We start from the raw sequence: 6691 nt of genomic DNA, 5'->3' as shown, positions 1-6691 counted from the left end.
AAAAAAAAAAGATTTGGTTGAGTGCAGTGGCTCAACGCCTGTAATCTCAGCTCTTTGGGAGGCCAAGGCAGGCGGATCACCTGAGGTCAGGAGTTCAAGGCCAGCCTGGCCAACATGGTGAAACCCCATCTCTACTAATAATACAAAAAGTAGCCAGTTGCGGTGGCAGATATCTGTAGTCCCAGCTACTCAGGAGGCTGAGGAAGGAGGATTGCTTGAACCCGGGAAGCGGAGTTACAGTGAGCCGAGATTGTGCCACTGCACTCTAGCCTGGGCTATAGAGTGAGATACCATCTCAAAAAACAATTATTTTTAAAATCTAAAAAACATTATCAAGACGGCATGGTGGCATGTGCGTGTAGTCCCAGCTACTCTGGAAGCTGAGGTGGGAGGATTCCTTGAATCCAGGAGTTAGAGACCAGCCTGAGCAACTTACTGAGACCACATCTTTTTTTTTTTTTTTTTTTTTTTTTTTTTTTAAGAAACAGGGTCTCACTCTGTTGCGCAGACTGGAGTACAGAGCTGTGATCATAGCTCACTACAGCCCTGAACTCGTAGACTCAAGAGATCCTTCCGCCTAACTCTCCCAAGTATCTGGGACTACAGGGACATGCCACCTCACCCAGCTAATTTTTTTATTTTTATTTTTCTAGAAACGGGGTCTTGCTATGTTGTCCATGATGGCCTCAAACTCCTGGGCCCAAGTGATCCCCCTGCCTTGGCCTTCCAAAGCACAGGGCTCATCTCTTTACAAAAAAAATCAGAGTAAATGGGAGGTTGACTCCAGCATGACAGTGTGAGAGTGCCTGTAGTCCCAGCTACTTGGGAGGCTGAGGCAGGAGAATCTCTTGAACCCGCAGTGAGGGGAGATCCAGCCTGGGTGACAGAGCAAGACTCCATCTCAAAAAAAAAAAAAAAGACAAGTGAATATAACTTCAAAGAAATGTGGACATCATTAAGTGCACCAGATACACACAATGGGAGTACCAGAAGAAGAGAGAAAGGAGAGGAAAAAATTTTGGAAAAATAATGGCTAAAAATTTCCCTAATTAATTAATTAATTAATTTGTTTGTTTATTTTATTTTTTGAGACGGAGTCTCACTCTGTCGGTCAGGCTGGAGTGCAGTGACGCGTTCTTGGCTCACTGCAAGCTCCGCCTCCCAGGTTCAAGTGATTCTCCTGCCTCAGCCTCCCAAGTAACTGGGACTGCAGGCGCCCACCACCATGCCTGGATAATTTTTTTGTATTTTTAGTAGAGACGGGGTTTCACCGTGTTAGCCAGGATGGTCTCGATCTCCTGACGTCGTGATCCACCAGCCTAGGCCTCCCAAAGTGCTGGGATTACAGGCGTGAGCCACCTTGCCTGCCCTAATTTTTTCTCACATACTGAAAGCTTTGAAAAGAAAGATCTTGATACAGAGGGAAGGAGCCCTTCATCCAAGTCGACTGTTTCAGAAAGTCTGAGAGAATGAGCAAACACAAGAAAGCAGAATGAGTAATATTAGTATTAACCAAAGTATGCTTTAAGCAGAAACAAGAATTGAAGAGGACAAAGATCATTCTATTTCTAGAAGGTATTTAATATAATTTATAATGAATGGATAACATTCACCAGCCTCCAGGCCTTCTGTATTAGTCCGTTTTCGCTGCTATAAAGGAATACCTGACTCTGGGTAATTTATAAAGAAAAGTTTTTTTGGGTCATGGTTCTGCAGGCTGTACAAGAAGCATGGTGTGGGCACCTACTTCTGGTGAGGCCTCAGGAAGTCTCCAATCATGGCAGAAGGTGAAGTGGAAACAGGTGTGTCACATGAAGAGCGAGGGAATAAAAGGGAGAAGGGGAAGCTCTCAGGCTCTAACAATCAGAGCTCATGGTAACTTATTACTGTGTCGGGGGAACCAAGCCATTCATGAGGGACCCACCCCCATGACCTAAACACCACCTGCCAGGCGCCACCTCCAACACTGAGAATCACATTCAACATGAGATTTGGTGGAGACAAACAGCCAAACCATATCACCTCCATAACCAAAGATCAAATCAAAAAGTAAAGCTGACCCGGCATGGTGGCTTACGCCTGTAATTCCAGCACTTTGGGATGCCAAGGTAGGCAGATCACTTGAGGTCAGGAGTTCAAGACCAGCCTGGCCAACATGGTGAAACCCCATCTCTACTAAAAATACAAAAATTAGCCAGGCATCGTGGTGGATGTCTGTAATCCCAGCCACTCAAGAGGCTGAGGCAGGAAAATCACTTGAACCCAGGAGGCAGAGGTTGCAGTGAGCTGAGATCGTGCCGCTGCACTCCAGCCTGGGTAACAGAGTGAGACTTCATCCCCCCCGCCAAAAAAAAAAAAAAGGACGTAAAAAAAAAAAAAAGTAAAAGCTTACTGCAATCATTCTGTAAAGAAAAAAAGGTAAAAGCTATTAACATATAGAAAGAAAATAATTGAAATGTTAATTATTAGACTTTGCAAATCAACTAAATAAATAAGAAGCAGTCAGAATTCAAACATTATAATCTTCATATAGATCTATTTGGATTATATTTTACAGCTACAGCTATATCATGAGAAAAAAATATATTGAAGTCATTTCCACATAAAAAGATCCCTAGGACCCAGAGGGAATCTCAAAGGAATAAGCCTGGATCTGCTCTGGGTGTTCCTGGGGAAACCTGGTTTGACACAGTGGGACTAGAAGCCCCAGGGCCAGGGAGTGGGTGTCCATCCGGAGGCAGATTTTTTTTTTTTTTGGAGACAGGATCATGCTTTGTTCCCCAGGCTGGAGTGCAGTGGCACGATCGCAGCTCACTACAGCCTCAACTTCCTGGGCTCAAGTGATCCTCCCACCTCAGCCTCCCAAGTAGCTGGGACCACAGGTATGAGCCACCATGCCCAGTTAATATTTTAATTTTTTGTAGAGATGGAGTCTCACTATATTGCCCAGGCTGGTCTCAAACTCCTGGGCTCAAATGATCCTCCCACCTTGGACTTTAAAAGTGTTGCAATTACAGGTGGGAGCCACCATACCCGGCCCAGAGTCAGATTTTAATGGAGAATAACATGAGTTTGAACACAGATGGCTGTGATCTGAACCTTAGGTGGGTCCTAGTGTGGCCCCCAAAGGGATGGGCCACAGGCATCTATGTTGCAGCACACAGGCTGTCAGCTGACCAGGCATCGAAGGGCAGGGACTGCATTGTGTGCCAGTAACTCACAGGATCGTGCCAGTGGATGCTTCTAGCTCCCCAGTCTCTCCCTCTCTCCACCTGACTGACTCCTCTGAGTGAACTCCTGGGGTGCTTTTTGACACCCACAGGGAGGTGCTGGACCCCCTGCTAGTAATGGCAGGGTACAGTTAGGCAGAAATTATGAATAACAAAGGAAAGGTGACATTTTTACTCCAAGTTGAAGAAATAGATCACTCAGGCTACCTGTGGCAATAATAAACACAAACAATGATTCCCACACAAGGAAGTGTGCAGCAGTGTTTGTTATGGTACAGAAACACTTGAAATTGTTCAGAGTTGGGGAAAGGGTGAATTATATCATGTCCCTGTGATGAAATATTATGCAGCCATTAAAATCAAATTTCTGGGGTCAGGCGCAGTGGCTCATGCCTGTAATCCCAGCACTTTGGGAGGCCGAGACGGGCGGATCACAAGGTCAGGAGTTCGAGACCATTCTGCCTAACACGGTGAAACCCCATCTTTACTAAAAATACAAAAAATTAGCTGGGTGTGGTGGCAGGCGCCTATAGCCCAAGCTACTCCGGAGGCTGAGGCAGGAGAATGGTGTGAACCCGGAGGCGGAGCTTGCAGTGAGCGGAGATCATGCCACTGCACTTCAGCCTGGGCGACAGAGCGAGACTCCATCTCAAAAAAAAAAAAAAAAAAAAATCACATTTCTGGGCTGAGCGTGGTGGCTCATGCCTGTAATCCCAGCACTTTGGGAGGCCGATGCAGGTGGATCACGAGGTCAGCAGATGGAGACAGTCCTGGCCAACATGGTGAAACCCCGTCTCTACTAAAAATACAAAAAGTAGCTGGGCGTGGCGGTGCGTGTCTGTTGTCCCAGCTACTCGGGAGGCTGAGGCAGGAGAATTGCTTGAATCCAGGAGGCAGAGGTTGCAGTGAGTCAAGGTCGTGCCACTGCACTCCAGCCTGGTGACAGAACGCGATTCCATCTCAAAAAAAAAAAAAAAAATCACGTTTCTAAGAGCTCCACTGACATGGGAAGTAAGAAGTGGAAAATCAGAACTCAAAATTATATGCATCGATTGCAGCCAACTTTTGTAAAACAATATTCCAAGTGCCTAACTGCGATTACCTTTGAGCTGCAAGGATACAGGTTACTTTAATTTTCTTCTTTATGATTTATGGTGTACCATAATGCATACGTAGACACTAGCTTTCGAATAACAAAATGATTTTTTGTCATTTGACCCCGCCCCCTAAGTCAGGCAGCCAATCAGCGTGCTCCTGGCCAGTTCCCACGGTTCAGCGTTGCTTCACATCTGCACCACCTGGGCTACAAGCGGGCCAGGGCCCAAGGTTCATCTGAAATGCTTGTTACTTGCTGTAGTACTCACATTTCCCTCTGCTATTTCTTTCTTATTCTAAAGTAACACTCTCCAAATTAAAATGTATGGCAATATGCATTCACCTATATTTTTTCCTTTCAATTAAAGTTGATGATCACCTTTGGTCTAGCAGCAGTGCTGGACACCGAGATACAAAGTGAGTCGTGTGTGTATTAGGGTCTGTAGGTCTCGTAGTCTGCGGAAAGCCCTTGTGGAGAGGGAATGATAAACCAAAGGAAAACAGAGGTCTGAGAGCCGGAAGAGTGAATCCGGAGGCTTCATGGAGGAGGAGGTGGCGGCATTGACTTGGTTCTTGAAGGTGTGGGTGGGAGCTGACTTGAGAGGAGAGCCAGAGGCAGTTGGTCTGGACGGAGGGAAGACCAAATGTTGATTTGTTTCCCTGATGTCAAAGACCTGGCTCCAGCTGACCCTGCCCCCTAAGTCAGGCAGCCAATCAGGGTGCTCCTAGCCGGTTCCCAAGGTTCAGCATCGCTTCACCTCTGCACCACCTGGGCTGCAAGCAGACCAGGGCCCCAGGTTCATCTGAAATGCTTGTTACTCGTTGTAGTACTCACATTTCACTCCGCTCTTTCTTTCTTCCCTCCCTTCCCCTCCCCTTCCCTCTCCTCCCCTCCTCTCCCCTCCCCTCCCCTCTCCTCCCCTCCCCTCCCCCTCCTCCATTTCCCTCCCCTCCCCTCTCCTGCATTTCCCTCCCCTCCCCTCTCCTCCATTTCCCTCCCCTCCCCTCTCCTCCATTTCCCTCCCCTCCCCCTCCTCCATTTCCCTCCCCTCCCCTCTCCTCCATTTCCCTCCCCTCCCCTCTCCTCCATTTCCCTCCCCTCCCCTCTCCTCCCCTCCCCTCCCCTCCCTTCCCCTCCCTTTTTTGACAGAACCTTGCTCTTTCACCCAGGCTGGAATGCAATGGCCTGATCTTGGCTCACTGCAACCTCCACCTCCCAAGTTTAAGCAATTCTCCTGCCTCATCCCCCTGAGTATCTGTGATTACAGGCGCCTGCCACCACACCCAGCTAATTTTTGTATTTTTAGTAGAGACAGGGTTTCACCATGTTGGCCAGGCTGGTCTTGAACTCCTGACCTCAGGTGATCCACCTGCCTCAGCCTCCCAAACTGCTGGGATTACTGGCATGAGCCACCACACCCAGCCTCACTCTGCTGTTCTTTTGCCTGAGCATTTTTGTGACCCAGCCTTTATGCTTGACCATTGCAGAGGACATATAAAAAGAGGATGAGGCCAGTGAGTCTTCACCCGGGCTGCACAGGTGGTGCACACCTGTAGTCCCAGTTACTCGGGTGGTTGAGGCAGGAGAACCTGGGAGGTGGAGGTTGCAGGAAGCTGAGATGGCTCTACTGCACTCGACTGGGGGAACCCACCCCCAATATTTCAACATAGGTTCTTTCTATTTTCCCTAAGTGTCAGCCAGCTGAGAAATAAAGAGAAAGAGTACAAAGAGAGGAATTTTACAGCTAGGCCTCTGGGGGTGACATCCCATATTGGTAGGACCCACCTGAGCCACAAAACCAGGAGGTTTTTATTAAGGACTTTAAAAAGGGTGGGGGCGTATGAACAGGGAGTAGGTCACAGAGATCACAGGTGTCAAAGGGCAAAAAGGAGAACAAAGATCACATGCCTCTGAAGCCAATAGAGATCACAAGGCAAAGGACAAAATCAAAACCTCCAGATAAGGGTCTATGATCAGCTGTGCACGTATTGTCTTGATAAACATCTTAAACAACAGAAAACAGGGTTCAAGAGCAGAGAATCTGTCTGACCTTAAATTCACCAGGGTGGGGTTTTTTCCCCACACTAATACGCCTGAGGGTACTGCAGGAGACCAGGGTATATTTCAATCCTTATCTCAACTGCATAAGACAGACTCTCCCAGAGCAGCCATTTATAGACCTCCCCCGAGGAATGCATTCCTCTCCCAAGGTCTTAATTATTAATATTCCTTGCTAGGAAAAGAATTCAGTGATATCCCTACTTTCACGTCCATTTATAGGCTCTCTGCAAGAAGAAAAATATGGCTCCATTCTGCCCGACCCCACAGATAGTCAGACCTTATGATTATATTCCCTTGTTCCCTA

This window comes from Pan paniscus, chromosome 18 (genome assembly GCF_029289425.2).
Source record: "Pan paniscus chromosome 18, NHGRI_mPanPan1-v2.0_pri, whole genome shotgun sequence".
Taxonomy (NCBI): Eukaryota; Metazoa; Chordata; class Mammalia; order Primates; family Hominidae; genus Pan; species Pan paniscus.
This window is presented reverse-complemented; position numbering follows the sequence as displayed.